The following is a 17,926-nucleotide window of genomic DNA, read 5'->3' as shown; positions in this document are numbered from 1 at the left end:
ATTTAGTAATATGAGTAATATGTATGGCCAGATAGTAATATGATGGCAATTACTCCAATTAATTTCCCATTGGCATTTTCTGCTTAAGAGCAGTTGGTTTTATCAGATTTATATAGCCCTATTAAGCTAAATCTCTGATATTAATTATGACAGAAGAAATAGTCAAATACTGTTATATTTTTTAGCTCAGATATAAAAATACATAATAAAGTAGACTTCTTTGTATCCTGTTTCTTTTCTTATTGAGAATTATGATTTTAAAAATACATCTTGCAGTTGAATAACAAAATGAGTTGTTAAGATGGTAAAATATGTCCATAGAAAACACATGTCCCCCAGATATAAGGCTCCCTGGAGAGATACAATTTGTAAATGTTTAATCACAATTTAAGGTGTTAATTGGCACAGCAAAGAATTCTTTCAGGCAAAATTGTTTTTATTACTTTGGACCTAGATATTAAAATGGAAATTAGACAGAATAGAAAATGAATGCATAATTCTGCTGGTATGCATTCAAAATTACACCAAATTGTAGAAGTTCTTTTTATGCTCTTATACTGCTGTCATTTGACTTTCGTATTTCTAACATCCTATATACGAACTTAGGGCATCTGCATCAAAAAATGAGAGATAGGATATTTCCATATGTGTACACACACGTCAACAACCAACCTAAAACTCTGCCATCTCATTTAGAGTGAAGGCCAGTTACAACCATTTAGTATCAAAAAATGGTGCCTTGCCTCAAATATTTTGTGCCAGTGTCCTCCATCCCAATTGTACTACATTCAGTTAACACTCAGTTCCTCACCTTCTTCACATATACTTTTTCCCCTGTTGCTTTTGCCTAACCTGTCTTCCTTTCGTCTACTTGACAAATCACAGTTCAGTGGTCTTGATCCAACTTGAATCCTGCATCATATGTGAAGATGTTCAGGTATTTACCACATTTATCTGTTCATGTGTCTCGACCATGGACCCTAAAGTATCTAGAAGTCAGGGGCCAAGAATTAGTCATTCCTGAAACCCTGGAATCTGTAGTTCCTGTTGTACACACAGTATACACATAACACAAATATTGGTCAAGTAAATGCTTTGTGCGTAAAGTATACAAATGTATTTATTCATATTTTCAACAGAAATGTACCCAGTGCTTTTCAGATGGCAAGCAATTTCTCCCGCAGGAGAGATACAAAGAAGATGACACACCCTTGCCCTTAGGAGGTGGACAGTCTTGTGAAACCCTAAGAACAGGAACTCAGCACACAACGGGACAAGTTCCTTAATGGAGGCGATTGTTTTTTATTAGGAAAAGAAGCTGTCATAAACTAGTCAACTAACTCTTTCCTACTAGGTAACCTGGGGGAATTCGGGGAATTAGGTCTTTATCAGCAACGAGTCAAAAAGCAATAAAGCTATTATTTGTATAAGGCAAATATAGAATTATTAACTAAATACCACAAACTTACAATACTTGACTTTAGAGACTCCACGAAGCTTGAAAGATGACACTGTAGGATGAACAAGTGCCCACCTCTACCACTGTTCACAGCCAGTAGTCATTATGGAAATCTCTATACCAAGAGATGATACTGGCTGGATTTTTTAAAATTACAGATTATGAGTAGTATAAATACTTTTCTCATGAGTCAATTCTCTGCAATTTGTTAAAAAAAATTAGTAGAATTTGCAACGCAATTCTAATGTTCTGAGATCAGAAGGAACAGCTGTACTTTCATAGTTGGTTTTAGGGCTACAATAGTATAAGACACATTCCTCCAGGTGAGAAAGAGGAGCCATAAACCTTATACTGCAAATTCAACTACTTTTTCATAGTTCAAATTATAGTATATTAATATTAGTCTAAGAGTCCTCAAAAAATGGAGTAAATTTGTATGTATAACAAAAAGGAAGTGAAGAAAATAAGGGGACTCTATGTTCTGGATTAATATCACATTTCAGTAACATTTACCAACAAAAATAAACATGTTTTATAAAACATACAACACTCTCAAGCCACATCTTCATTAGGCTAGCTGAGTAACCCAACATTATGAAATTCTATTTCTCACCTTCATCCATCACCTGAAGTCTGACATCTAAGAATAAGGCAGTAGCTTTTGGCGGTTCAAGAGGAGTTTTCTTCTTCTACCACAAAGAAGGACACCACAGCATTTCTCACACAAATTAAAAAAAAAACAAAAAACCCCATAGCAACTGAGCTCATGTTTCTCTTACAAACCCTTTGCTCATCCTTAAGACAAGAAGAAGGTCTGTGCTTTTGCACTTACATCTTGTATCTTCCTCTGAAGATAAACTGCAAGACCAGTATTTATTATTCTGTAAATACAAGCCTGAGTCTCCCCATACCTACTAACAGCTCTGTCATCATGCCTCATGGTACAACTTTCCACCTACTCCAAACTGTTAGATTAAACAACAGTAAAAATGGTCATTAGCAACAATTACTGAACACTTACCTACATGCCACACTACTATGAGTGCTTCACATGCACTTCTCGTTTAATCCTGACATCAAGCAAATAATGCCGAAACTAGTATATCCTTATTTTATAGATGAAGAGACCAAGGCACTAGGAGATTAAGCAAACTGTCCTAACTTACGTGGTAAACCACAAAGCTGGGATCTGTTCTCAAACTTCAGTCAGGCACATTTTCCAGTGGCATTTTGGGAACGGTATTGGCAAGTATATTTTTTGAGTACCTGAATATTTGAAAGTGACTTTTATTATCCTGCTTGAAAAATAGCTGGACATAAAATAGGCTGAAAACATTTTCATTCATAACTTTAAAGATAATGATTCCAGTACTTCTATTGTTAAATTTGATGTCATTCTTTTTTTTTAACATTTTTTATTGATTTATAATCATTTTACAATGTTGTGTCAAATTCCAGTGTTCAGCAAAATTTTTCAGTCATACATGGACATATACACACTCATTGTCACATTTTTTTTTCTGTGAGCTACCATAACATTTTGTGTATATTTCCCTGTGCTATACAGTATAATCTTGTTTATCTATTATACAATTTTGAAATCCCAGTCTATCCCTTCCCACCCTCTGCCCCCCTGGCAACCACAAGTCTGTATTCTCTGTCTATGAGTCTATTTCTGTCCTGTATTTATGCTTTGTTTTTGTTTGTTTGTTTGTGTCTTTTTGTTTGTGTTTAGATTCCACATATGAGCGATCTCATATGGTATTTTTCTTTCTCTTTCTGGCTTACTTCGCTTAGAATGACATTCTCCAGGAGCATCCAGTACTGCTATTGTTAAATTTGATGTCATTCTTATTTGCATGTGTCTTGGTTTCTTTTTCTGAGTTCTCTAAGAATTGTCTTTTGGAAAGGAAGGTCGCCATCTCACAAGAACAACTACTATTCACAGACAAGACACCACTGAGAGAATCTTAGAGCTTGGGGCTGATGCCAAAGCACCCCTGTACCACAGAGACCAAGACAGACTGAGTTAGAAGGGTAAGAGGAGTGGCTGCATGCTGACCGCATTACCCCTCCCACAGGCTGGCACAGCACCATGCAGAGAGGTCTCCCTTGAGCCTACAGTCCCTCCAGAGAAAAGAACGCCCAGGGGAGATACCCTGCTCCCACACCATTGTAGGTCACTTCTTGCGAGTCCCCACTCCAGTCTCTCCACAGAGAAATTGCAGGGAAATCTGCAGGGCTTGACCACTGGGAATCTGATTGTGATGAAGAAGGGTGAAGGGGCTTGCAACAACCAGCACTCAGATCTAGACAGACCCAGTTCCTACATGTAGAACCCAAGGATTAGTCCCAGCCACCAGCTCTGCTCACCTGCACAACCAATTTGATGGTGCAGTGTGATCAGAGAACTACAGCCAGGACCACTGCTCAATGTAGCTTCTGGCTGTGCTCTCTGTTCAAGTGCCACTGGAAAGGCTGGACTGGACTGGAACAGAGAGCACAGGAAAGGCTTCCAAGAGCACCTGGAAGCTGCATGGTCCAACAACACTAGATCAGAGAGGCCAATAGATAGAGCTGACTGCCCACAAAGCAAAGTCAGGGATGGATGTGGAAGATTACCCTGCTGCCCCCATGTAGAGGTGTTAATTCATAGCTCCACCCACTGCTGAGGGTAGCTCCCGGTCCCTTCTGTCCAAAAAAGCTGACAAGAGCTTGTGGAAGCTCACAGCACAGAAACATTCAAGCAGAGACTGCAGAGCAAAGCAAGTAGTCCTGTTCACCCAGGGAACTTGGGCATGGGTCAGCTTGAGTCAAAAACACAAAGTGCCTTACCGGTTCTCTGGCTATGCCTAGGTATGGAAACAAATTTATAGCCCACTCATTGCTGGAAAAAAAAAAAAAAAAGCCTTCAAGTCATCTGACCAGGAACCTAACCAAAGCACATGGGAAGCTGCAGAGCCCATCCAAAGGCTCTGATTACAGTGGCACTTGAACAGAGAGCACAGCCAGGGACTTTCCCCATCTCCAAAGCAAAACTGGTGGCCTTGCCTGGCCAGGGAATTCAGTGAACATTCTTGACTAATTTGAGTCCTCAAGTCTCAAACTACATGCTGTTCAGGTCATGGGCCCTCTTTTCCTGCCCCACCAAGGAAGGGAAGGTAATTCACAGCCCCTGATTATTGCTAAGTATAGTGTCAAGCCCGGGTCATCTAGAAGCCTGACCACAAAACAAAGGCAGTCATGGTTCCCATCCTACACCCTTTCTTGAACAAGAAACCAAGCCAGCAGTCTCATTCAGTTGCTCTCAGCCAGCAGCACCCCCCTCCCCCCAACCTCCCCTTCCCCACCTCAAGCCAGGCTCATGGCTCAGGCAGTGGTCTCAACCAAAAACAGACCCTGAGGGCAAGTCCCATCTGCCCAAGGACATTACCAGCAATGCATTCAGAAACACAAAACACAATGACTGGTATAAAATTATCTCTGCCAAAGCCAGTCTGTAAATTCTGGAAAAGGAGACTGCTGACTCAAATGCACAGATACCAATGTAAGCAATCAAGGATCATAAAAGATCAGGTGAATATGACACCACCAAAGGAAATTAATAAAACTCCAATAACTTACCCTCAAGAAATAGAGATTTATGAACTGTCAGACAAAAAACTCAGAATAATCCTCTTAAAGAAGTTTAGTGAACTGCAAGAACTCACAATTACATAAAATTAGGAAAACAATGCAAAAACCAAGTGAGTAGTTCAACAACAAAAAAATAGAAACCATAAAAAACATACACAAATCATACAGAGGAAAAATATAATCACTGGACTAAAAACTACAAGAGAGTCTCAGAAGCTGAACTGACCATGCAGAGGAAAGAATCCATGACTAAAAGACAGAAATACTGAAATTAGACAGTCAGAGGAACAAAAGGAAAAAATGAACAAGAGTGAAGAAAGCCAACAGGACTTATGAGACAAAAATCAAAACAAACAATACTTGCATTATGGGAATTTCAGAAAAAGAAGAGATATACTTAGAGCAATACTGGCTGAAAAATTCCCAAACCTGGTAAGGGAAATAGACATTCAGATCCATGAAGTCCAAAGAATCCCATACAGGTTGAACCTGAATAGGGCTACACAGGACACATTGTAATTAAATTGCCTGAAGTCAAATACGAATAAATAATTTTGAAAGCAGCAAGAGAACAGAGAAATTACACACAAGGGAACATACATAAGATGATCAGCAGATTTCTCAAGAGAAACTTTTCATGCCAGGAGAGAATGTGAAAATATATTCAAAATATTGAAAGAAAAAAAAAAAAAAACTGTTAACCAAGAATTCCATACCCAAGCAAAGCTGTTCATATAAATGAAGGAGAGTTAAAGACTTTTCCAAATAAACAAAAGCTGAGAAAGTTCATTAGCACTAGACCTGCCTTCTAAGAAATTCTAAAGGAAGTTCTTTGTGTAGAAGTACAAGGACACTAATATCATAAAAATACAAGAAGGTAGTGTAAAACTTACCCGTAATGGTAAATATATAGTGATACTAAGATTCTGCAATATGGTAATGGCAGTACATAATAATTCAATCTACAATTCTAGTTTAAAAGTTAAAAAGACAAATGTAGTAAAAGTAACCATAACTACAGCCATCAGTTATTAATTACAAAATTAAAAAATATGTAAACTGTAACATCTACAACCTAAAACATGAGGGGGAGAAGTAGAAGTGTGAAGTTTAGGAATTCTAATAAAGTTAAATTGTTATCAGTTGAGAATAGTGTGTTATAATTTAAATTTATTTTACGTAAGTTTCATGCAGAAATGTAGCCTCAAGGGGAAAATCTGTAGTAATTACACAAAAGAACATGATTAAAAAAAGTCAAAGCGTATTGATACCAAAAGCCATCAACACACACACACACACACACACACACACACACACACACACACAGGAGAGCCAGATAATAAAAAGGAACAACGGATCTACAAAATACCCAGAAAACAATAAACAAAATGGCAATAGTTTAAGTCCTTACCTATCAGTAGTTACTTTAAATGTAAATGAATTAAATTATCCAACCAAAAGATACAGAATGGCTGAATGGACAAAAAACAAGATTCAAAGATATGCTGCCAGAAGACACTCACTTAAAGGCACTCACAGACTGAGAGTGAAGAAATTAAAAAGGATATTTCAAGCAAATAATGATCAAAAAAAGCAGATGTAGCTATACTTATAATAGACAAGATAGATGTTAAACTAAAAATGTTAATGATAAGGTCAATCTACCAAGAAAATAAAGCATTTGTAAATATGTATGCACCCAACACTGGAATGCCTAAATACATAACACAAAAATTAACAGAAATAAAAGGAGAAATAAACAGCAATACAGTAATTGTTGGAGACTTTAAAATCCCACTTTCAACAATATGCTCAACATCACTAGTCATTAGGCAAATGCAAATCAAAACCACTACGAGGGAAATGCAAGTCAAAAGCACTGTGAGATCTTATCTCACACCTGTAAGATTAAAAAGACAACAAAAAATGCTGATGAGAATATAGAGAAAAGGGAACCCTTGTACACTGTTGTACATTGTCAATTGGTGTAGCCACTGTGGAAAACAGTATAGAGGCTTCTCAAAAAATTAAAACTAGAACTACCATGATCCAGTAATTCTAATTCTGGGAAAAAAGGAAACAAAAACACTAATTGAAAAAGAAATCTGAAAGAAAAAAAAAAAAAAAGAAATCTGTATCCCAATTCTCAACAGTCATGTTTACACTATACTGTAGTCTATTAAGTGTGCAACAGCATTATGTCTCAAAAAATAATGTATATACCTTAATTTAAAAATACTTCATTGCTAAAAAAAAAATGCTAACCATCATCTGAGCTTTTAGTAAAATTGTAATCTTTTTGCTGGTGGAGGATGTTGCCTCAGCACTGATGGCTGCTGACTGATCAGAGGGTGGTTGCTGGAGGCTGGCATGATTGTTATTTTCTTAAAATAAGAACCAATGAAGTTTGCCACATTGGTTGACTGGTCCTTGCAGGAACAATTTCTCTATAGCACGAAATACTATTTGGTATCATTTTACACACAGTTGAACTTCTTTCAAAATTGGAGTCAATTCATGCAAAACCTGCTGGCACTTTATCAACTACATTTATGTAATATTCTAAAATTTTTGTTGTCATTTCAACAATGCATTACGTTTGCAGTCCTATACGGGTGTGATTTGTGGTACCCCAAAACAGTAACATCAAAGATCACCATAACAAATATAATAATAATGAAGTTTAAAATACTGGCCCAGTTTCCAAAACGTGACACAGAAACAAAGAGAGCAAATGTTGGAAAAGTGGTGCTGATAGACTCGCTTGACACAGGGTTGCCACAGACCTTCAATTTGTTTAAAAAAAAAAAAAAGCTCTATCTGCAAAGCACAATAAAGCAAAGTGCAATAAAACAAGCTATATGCCTGCACATCAATGTTGTTCAGAGTAGATTCAGAGTTCTCATCACAAGGGAAAAAAATATTCATATTCGTAATTTTCTTTTGTGTCTTTACATGTCTTCTATCTACTCTTAGACCTCATAGTTCTTAAGAAGATGCTATCTGCATCTCCTTCAGGGCTGAACACAGTGCACCTTTTATATTCCAGTTTCTCAGAATGTATTTGTGGAATGAATAAGTGAAAATAGGGCATCAACACAGTATATTTCTTAACCTCCATTTTCTATAAATTCTTTTCCTGTAGGTATACAGGCTTGACTGCTCCAAGTTTGGGGAGTTAAATTTTAAAATGTTTTTACTGATACTTAGCTTGGCTTTAGCATGAGAATATAGGGGGCAAAAAAAAAAAAAGGCAAGCAAAACAGAACAAAGCAAAGGCACAATCAATGCCCTCAAGTAAGTGCTGATCCTTTAGGAGTGGTAAGGTTCACAATAATGTAACTAGAGAAGACTGAAAAACAGTATTTAATGAACATTAAATATTATCAACAATATAAATGCAGAAATTTATGATTATGTAACAGATTTACAGTTTCAATCATCTGCCTCTTTATTATGAACCCATCTCCTTTGCAAAATGGGTAACATTTTCCAGAATAAGCCTGTCCACTAACAATTTCCCAGTGAAGACATTTAGGAGTTAAGTGTCCCAATGAAACCAAAAAAACATTTCATGGGCGGTGACTTTTCATTCCTTGGAACAATCACCATCATCGAGTTGGCATCTTCATTAGACTGCACTATTTATGACTTTATAAATGCTTCCTCCTATTCCAAATGGCTCAGAGTTCCCTTCATCAATAAATCAATAAATCATGTCTGTAACTCAGAAATTCTCCTCAGGTGTTTATTAAAGGCAAGCCATTTGCCAAGGAGCAAAAAATTCACAAAGTCAAATAGACTTGGAAGACTTGTTTTTTTAAAGTTTGTGAGAATTACTAGATGGGTTTCTAAATTTCCTTCCAAGTCCAGGTTTCTGTGATTAGATAAACACACACACATCTGTATTATACATATAAATGATTGTCATTCATCTACTCTTGAAATATTTGAATTCTTTGTAATAACTTCATATCAGTAGTACCATCTATATTGAATGTATTTGATATTCAAATAAACTCCTTTTATCGAAATAGAGTGATGATTTTAGAGAGCTGATAGATGGATTGTCAGACAAGGAGATAAAATCTTAACAGGTAAGAGCTTGGCCTCTAGAAACAGGGAGACCTGAACTTGACTCCCAGCCCTATTACTTGCTACATATGTACTATTTGGCAAATTACTTGGTTTCCAGGCCTTAATATCCCCATCTGTAAAGTGGACATAATAGTAATACTTAGTTTGAAAGGTGCTGTAAATACTAAATGAAATTATGCATATTGGCTATAAAATTCTGGCAGATAGTAAGTGTTCAGTAAGTGTTAACTCATTAATTTAATCAAATGACCAAATGTTCTAAGATGCAAATCTTTAATGAAACTGAGTGATATTCAGGGCCCAGTTGCTATCTTTTCCCTCCATGGACCGTTCAAGAAAGGGCTGGTAGGATGTGACCATTATTTTCAGCAGATACATAATCATCTGGCTATCTGTAAGAGAATATCCTGTCTCTTTCCCTGTAATTCAAGTTTCTACCAGTCCTAAAGAACACAGACTTCCATTAATGTGTCATTCTGTGCCGTACATCCAAGTCTTAGAAAAGTTTTCTCTGACAAAAGTTTACCTTCCCCGCTTTCTTGCCTGTAGAACTCCTAACAAACCTTTCAGGAGTCAGCCCAGGTACTTCCTCCTCTGTCAACACTCCCTCTCTCCTAAAAAGCACAATCACTCACTTCCTCTCTTCTTCCACCAAAGAACTTGTAGGTGCCTTTAACTACTATAACTATTTCTTAATTATTTGTTGAGGTATCAGTCTCCCTGGCTGGCCCATGAGCTTGCTGAAGGCAGATACTATGTCTTATTTATCTCTGCATTGCTGGTACACAGCATAGAGCCTGACATCAAATAAGAGATAAGGAAATACTGAATTAATGACTAAACAAAATATAGTATATTATAAAATGACTCAATTTCATAGATTAAATCTGTTAGGGAAGTTATATGGTACTATGATAAAAATCACTAGACAGATATACCACTTAAGAGTAGGTTCAATTTCATGTGCTGAAAACCCAAAATAACAAGGGTTCAAACAAGTTAGGAGTGTCTCTTTCATGGAAAGTCCAGAGTTAGGCACTTTAGTGCCAATATGACCGTCCTACAGTCATTGTTATCAGGACTCTAGCTTCTTCAAGCTGTCAGTTATACCAACCCTAGGATGTAACTCCTGTATTCTTGGTTTAAAATGGAAGCTAATGCTCCAGCCATCACTTTGATGTTCTATCATATTCCAGCAGTGGAAAAGAAAATGAGGATGAAGGGCATGTTCCTCTTAAGATGGCATCTTGGAAGTACTACACAGTACTTTGGCTTACTGGTTAGAACTTAGTCACATAGCCTAAGGTGTTACCAGTGCTAAGAGGTAATCAGGCATTTCCCATACAGGTTCTGCCACCAGAGAAAAATCAGTGAGTCCACATTAGGAGCATGCAGCAATCTCTACCACAATAAGTAACCAGAGACCATCGCAGTCACTTCTCAGCATGTTAGTTTACTGCCTCATAAAGAGGTTGGATCAGATCTCTAAGATCCCTTGCAAATCTTTCCTATTTGTCTATTATTATGAAATATACATATATTAGAGCTGCACATGGTAAAAAAAAAAACAAAGTAGAGTACAGTTAACCTATGACTTTGTGATCATTTTAATCCCCCAAATCTGTATTTCAAAGGGTTCCACCATCAAAAGATCCAGAAAACATGGAAAAGTGTTGGGACAAACCAGTATTTTAGAAGAAGAAAACATTTTTAAAAGAACTTTTAAAAAATATTTTTGTAATGTTCAAGATACATCTAAGCCTTTGTCAGCAATGGGTATTTCAAGAGTCAATACTTTCATTATCTCCATCAATCTCCCCAAGAGCCCCAAATTAAAGTGTATCATTGATAAAGACCATTGAGGTTTCCCCAGTTTTGTACTAAGTATGAGTAAAAATACCTTTAGATATCTATTATTTTTACTGAGCTGTAACAATAAAAGCAGTTTGCTTGTGAAACAAATGCAGCTTTAGAACAAGCCCCCCAGACTTCATACAACCCTTTCACTATGCTTGATGGCCAGAACTCTCCCCCATTAAATTCCAAGAAACACTACCCCCTTCTTCCTGTGAGCAGGAAACTTACAGCCAAAAATCAAGGCATTTTATAAGAAAGAGTTTTTATAGCTGTCATGTACTAATGGCTCTAGTAATTCTTTAATCATAGTCATTTCAGCCACTTTCAAGCTGCTGCCAATCCAGCATTGAAAAGATTCTTCCTATCTCCCAATATAAACACTGGTCAAAATATCAAACTGAGGTGTCTCTGTGAAGCCACAGATAATAATCAGCCAAAGGGGTGTGGCTGTGCCCTCTTTGGCCATAGCAGATATGAAATATTAGCTCAATTTCCTGCCCCCAAAAAGTAAACCCCTATGAGATTGCTGCTTTTGTCTTGTTTTCTATACTCACTTGTTAACTGTCATTCCAGAGCAATCCAATTAGATTTCAAAGTTCTGTCACATGAATACACATCAGAAAATTGAGCTGCTTTCTTAATGAATGTGCCTCATAGCCCTATATTTGTAACTCTTTTGAATCTAGAATTTTTTTCCATCATTCAGCCTTGACTGATGGTAAGAAACATTAAAACGCTATTCCCATAGATAAATAATTTTCAGGAGCACACTCAGATTGAAGGAGGTACATTCCTTCAGTGCTGTCAACCACTTACCAATTAACTGAGTCTCACATCAAGTCCCTGGGGACTACGAAGCCGGTACCACTCACATGGCCCCAAGGGGGAAGACAGATCATGAAGTGACCCAGTCTGCATCTCAGAAACAACTTGTGCCTGAAGGAAGGTAAGACAGCCCAAGCGCCTAGTGTCTTCCTTTGTGTATTGACAGCAGCTAAACCAACAACAACAACAAAAATGAGGCAGTTTTGAGTTTGAGTCTCTTGCTGACAAAATGGAAAGTGAATATAAAGATTGTCCTTGGGCACTAAATGTCCAGTGGTAATGGAACCAGCCATCCCTGTTGTCCCTGGAAGGATGCCACCAGTACATTCTCCGGTCATATGGGAAACAAGCATCTCACTCCACCTTCATCCAGTATGTGTTCCTTTCTAGCCAGAGCCAAGTTTAATCACTACAACTTTTATTACCTCCAAATTCTCATAAACCTCTTTCCAGGCCACAGTCCTGTCAAAATACTGTATTCCCATTAGAAAATCATTCAAAAGATTCCTATAATCTATTGGATAAAATCCAAACTTTGCATTCATTATGCCCAATTTCTGTACTTTGGGAATTTTGTTTTCAGCACCTAGATAATACATAGATTATATCAAAATTACTGTGAATTGCTGAGCCCCTCAAAAAGAAAATTTTCCAAAACACAAACATAACAAAGACAGAAAAGCATGGAGCTAAAACACGAATGATAGGTGATGTCAGAAACTAGGGCTATCTCGGAACAATGCTGATGCTGGAAACTAGAGCCCTGGGGATTCAGTGCTTAGAAGAAAACAGAAAACTAGGAATGTGTTTGCAAAGGGTATGCATTTATGTGGGGAAAGTGAATCTCAGAGCCACTCCTAGAGCCAAGACCCTGCAAAGGGCAACACAGTCACGGAAAGGTAGAGAAAATCTACCTTCCCGCAGTAATGGAAACCCATTCATCGCTGCTAACACTATGTGCAAAGTAATGACAACAGTAAGAGTCTCCCCTGAGGACTCCCCTCACATGGACACGTCATCCAAATGAGCAGTAACTGCACAGTAGGGAAAATCCCGATTCAAGCAGTTAAAGCGGTCCTAAAAAGGCCTTAGAAGTTGTCAGAGAGAAGTCATATCATCCACGAGGAACTACAATTAGATTGACGGCAAACTTCCCAAGAACAAAAACTGCACTGGGCAAGGTTCAATAAATAAGGAAGACTATATTGAAGACTACTGAAATTAGAATGCAGAGCGAACTCAACTCTGTTGAAACCAAGGGTGGGCAAGTTTCTAGGAATTAAGGTGGGAGGATCATAGGCAATCTGTGTTTGCTAACTGGTTTCACCCAAAGGAAAGTAAACTTCCAGGCATCTTTAGGACAGGAGGCAGTTTTACAGCTTGGAGCAAGGCACCCACAAGAGTTAGGCTCCCCCTCTCACCCGGCACCAGTTTCCTTCATGATAACATTTCAAATGGATGGCTGCAAGGTACTTGAGACACCCTGATTTGTAAAACTGGCAAGACGGTTTTAAAAAGATTTACAGATTTATACCTTAAAGGGACAGAGAAAGTGTTTACTTTAGAAAACTTGTAATAATTGTAAATCCTAAGGAAAAAGTAGTCAGGGACTTAGAGCTTAAAAAAAAAGCCTGTCTAAAGTTTGGTGAAAGGGAAGCTGTCTTAGTTAAGAATTAGAGATAAGATTATTAATCTACCTTCATAGTGTGAGATTTAACATCTCTCCATAATTGATAGGTCAAACACACAAATATTTTAAAAAATAAATGAAACACGTAAGCAACACAATTAGCATTTTGCTTTACTGGCACAACTAATAGAGAATCCTTTATAAGAATACATAGAATATTTATAAATATAGATCATTTAGCATACTGTAAAGCAAGAAATTTCGAAGTATGATACAAATGCTTTCTGATCACAAAACAATTAGGTTAGAAAACCAAAATATTTTATTCTTTTTTTCAGTAACAATATTTTTAGTGATCTAGTATTTGCCAAGCCTCTTTCTTGATGAGATGGCGGAAGATTTGGTAATGATGCTCAGATCTCAAATTAATAACTGGATGGACGGATGGATGAGGGCCAATTAACCAAGACGCCTTCACCCATTTAACAGGTATTATTTCAGCCCTCTCGTGTTCCTGGTTTATGACATTCAAAATTTTTCTATGCCCGACTCATTTTAGCAGTATTTTCCCAACTGCACCCTTAAAATACAATCTAGTCCCTACTGTATACTACACAAAAAAGTTGGTTCTTAATGAAGACATCCGTCTCCCACCTCCACCCCCGCCACCCGCATCCCCAGCTCACCAGAGAGAAGTAGAATGGTTCTGCACAGGAAAGGAAAACAAACCAGTTCTTACAAAAATACCTGACATTAATATCAACTAGATCTTACTTCAATTTCCAGCACAAAATGTCTTTAACTTTCTCTTATGCTGACTACCACTGAATTTCTATCAAATGCACAAATCTTTCCCCTTACCCTGCTGGACTCACAGCTTAACTACATTTATGAGCCTCCCTTAAAGTCATTTAAAGCCAGCCACACGACCAAGCCCTAAATAATAAAGTGCGTGCAGATGTGATGAAAACTCAGTGTGGCCCATAAACTCTGCTACAAATTATCTTTTCCTCTCCACTCTCTGGCTGAAGAGGAATTCAAGTGTTAGCAGAAAACAGACCCATTAGGTGAGTTTTATTTCTTCCTAATATTACTACCAAATACACTGTCTGTCCCACTGCTCAAGATCTTTCACATGCCAACTTGAATTCAGGAGCAGACAAAGTCATGTCTCATCTAAAGAATTAGTGTACTTCCATTTATTATACAAACACTCATGCTTCATTCTTTCTTTCTCGGCCAGGAAATTCAGAGCTAAATGTAAATAAAGCCAATTTCTCACCATTAATTAACTGCTTAACATTATCTTAATCTTTACTAAGAGGTATTTTTTAATCTGTCTCAGTTTCTTTTGAAATTGGGTAAGACAGTTATTATAAGTACAATGAATGCTATTCAGGTTATGCCTGTTCATGCAGTTCCCCACACCTAAAATGTATTTTCCCCTCTCTCTTGTTGAATCCCACTCAACCTTCCAGACCTAATACAAATACTGCTTCTTCTATGAAGTTATCCTTCCATGACTCCAGCTTACTTGGTCCTTTTCCTTTCAGATCTCTTAATGTACTTCTTGTCCCTAAAACATGTCACTGTTTATACTAATTAATGTTTCCGTACAGCCCATTTAACATCAAAATTAACACAGTCTCATCCTGCATGGAAACAGTTGTATTTCCAGTATCCCATCAAAAATAAACCACCCCACGGGCACATGGATGGTGCCCTTCCCCCTACCCCTCATCCAAAGCCCACAAGAGAGGAACCACAAGTTCTTGCCACACCATTCAGCCGGCTAATTATTTTCCTTCTAACCATTATATTCTAGTTCTCAGGTTCAAAATAAAAGCTTCAAGAGAATTTTTACAGATCATGATGTCTTCACGAGAGCCTGGTAAAATGCTGGGTATATACAGAATGTTCTCCAACAACTGACCATGACTCATAGGCTGAGACTCACAGGCTGAGTAACTCAGGAGTGACTAAAACCAAACCCGAGGATTTTAATGCCCACAATGGAATTACTTGGCCCAAATTCTACAACTATAAAATGCTGGCTTAGCTTCCTACTGTCTCATCTCAGAAGCTCTTTGCCAGAAAGAGAGAAAGCAAGCTACAGTCAAAGAGAATGAGCTCTGGAGTCCTGGCAGAAGGACTTTTTAAACTTGGATCTGCTTAAATGCCATGACCTTGGTCATGTTCCCTCATCTCACTCGACCTCAAATTTCTCTTCTCCAAGATAAGAATGATGGTTAGTAACCTCAAAAGGTTGCATGAGGAGTAAATAAGATATTACCTACAATGCAGATGACACAGTGTCTTGCCCAAAGGCTCACTCAACAAGATTTCCTCTTCTCCCCTTCTAGAGAAATCTATTCCCTCATCTTCACGCCCCTGCTTTACTTTCTGACCCAATGTTCATACACACTCAAATGCATCACTTCAGCACTTTAGGGCTCCGTGTCCTGATGTATCGTTCTCCAAGTGGGATTAGAATTTCATAGGCTATGAATCCTTACAAATTGGAAAATTACAAGATGTCAAATCAGATTTGTGATTATCCCAGTTTTTCTGTTTGATGAAAATGAGGAAATAACAAGCAACCTTTCCTTGCAAGTCATCAAGATAGATCTGCATTTACTCCTGTCTCAGATCCAACCACTTCCTGGGGAAGCAGAGGCCACACACAAGAGCCTGTTGTTACAGTTCAGAGCTCTGCAGTCTGTGTAGTGAGAATGTCCTACTTTCATTCTGAAGCCTAAAGCAAAATCAACAGGAGAGCGCAAATAATCATGGAAATAAATCTGTTTAAACAATTATTAACAGTGCTAAGATTCATTATTAGTTGTATATTTTCAATTAGCCGCCTATGACACGTGATCACTAATTTCATATACACCCTTCCAGCATGGTCTTTTGAAGTTTCTTAACCCTTAAATAGCCTTTTTCCAATAGACATTTTGAGCAACTATATTCGAAGATATGGATTTTGACTGTACCTTCTAACTATTGTTCTGTTCCCAAATTTAACTTTCTAAACACATACAATGTCAAGTCTGTAATTGTTTTACTTTTTAAATTATTTCCAATGTTCTCAGCCTATATGAAATCTCTCTGTGTTAACTGTTAAGCTGATATATAAGTGAAAACCCAATGTTTATTGGTGATTTAAAAACTGGAAGTACTATTTCAAAATACGGACAAGTAATTCCTGAAAGTATTATTGATAGAATGGTAAGAGTTTTGTAGGAAGAATACATTTAAGGTATCTTTCTATGATGCATGTTTTAAGTCAACTTTGAACTATTCTGAGCCGTTACACATGTAATTACACTAAGTCAAAAGAAATGTGCACAGTATTATTTAAGTACAACTCAAGGAGTACTTGGCTTTTGAGACAGTATCAGCCATTGCTAATTGCAGAGATGAGCTGCCTAAGAACAGAGAGAGTCTCAAAATGACAAATTCAGCTTTTGCATCCATTTAGTGGGGAGGGATTTTGGCTTCCAAGAAGGAAAGCAAAAAAGATAAAGAGAGTTATGTATAAAGAAAGGATTAAGACAAGGATAAAGACAAATACAACAACTGGAGAAAAGAAAGTTACAGGATTGTGCACTTAAAAACCTCCTGTCTTTAAATTAATTAAGCCTTCTCCCAGGCCACCCCTACTCCCACATCCCCACCTCCTTAAATCCATTGCCAAGGTCAGGGGGCAATTCCCCCAAGGATCTCCTTAGTAGTTTCCGCCCCCCTCTCTCTCTGGCTATACTGCCTCTCCATTTTTATTGTCTCGTAAGCAAGCAATGTTTGCTAACAAAACCCTTCTTGTGTTTTTCCTGTCAAGACATGGCCACCTGAGTGGGGGCCTCACCTAATCTCAGACCCAACCTGCTGCCAAGAGATCAACTGCTCACTGAATAGGTATGAAGAAACCTGAGAGTAAAAATTAAACACTGGGAAAGAGAATACATGGGAACTCTCAGTACTTTCTGCTAAATTTTGCTGTGAACCTAAAACTGCTGTAAAAAAAGAAAAACAAAAAAACTATCTATTAAGAAATCGATAGGACTCAAAGTAGCAGCAACTCTGAAGTACTAACAAGGGAGGAGAACTTTACTTGCTCAGGCCTGAGTTCACAGAAGATTCTTTGCTAGCTGTGATTATGAGTAGCACATAACTGGCTATCAGTACAGATCATACATATCATGCACAATCTAAAGCCAAACAAGACATAATAAAATAAAACCCACTTCTCCTCCCTAGTGATTCATCATTTGCCATATTCCCACCCACTCCTTAATTTCCACTTAATGTAGAGAGGGGAGGAATATGAGGCAATTCTGAATAATCAATGGATCAAAAAGAATTCAAAATGAAAATTAACAATTTCCTTGAGACAAATGAAAATAGAAACAAAACATGCC

General features: G+C 37.6%; 1 long non-coding RNA gene across 1 annotated transcript in view; it reads right to left on the bottom strand.

Annotated features, from left to right (window-relative positions):
- Nucleotides 1-17,926, bottom strand: part of LOC116153320 (uncharacterized) — a 311,464-nt gene that overhangs the window by 78,726 nt on the left and 214,812 nt on the right. The window lies entirely within an intron of this gene.

This window comes from Camelus dromedarius, chromosome 5 (assembly GCF_036321535.1).
Source record: "Camelus dromedarius isolate mCamDro1 chromosome 5, mCamDro1.pat, whole genome shotgun sequence".
In the NCBI taxonomy this organism is placed as follows: Eukaryota; Metazoa; Chordata; class Mammalia; order Artiodactyla; family Camelidae; genus Camelus; species Camelus dromedarius.
This window is presented reverse-complemented; position numbering and strand designations above follow the sequence as displayed.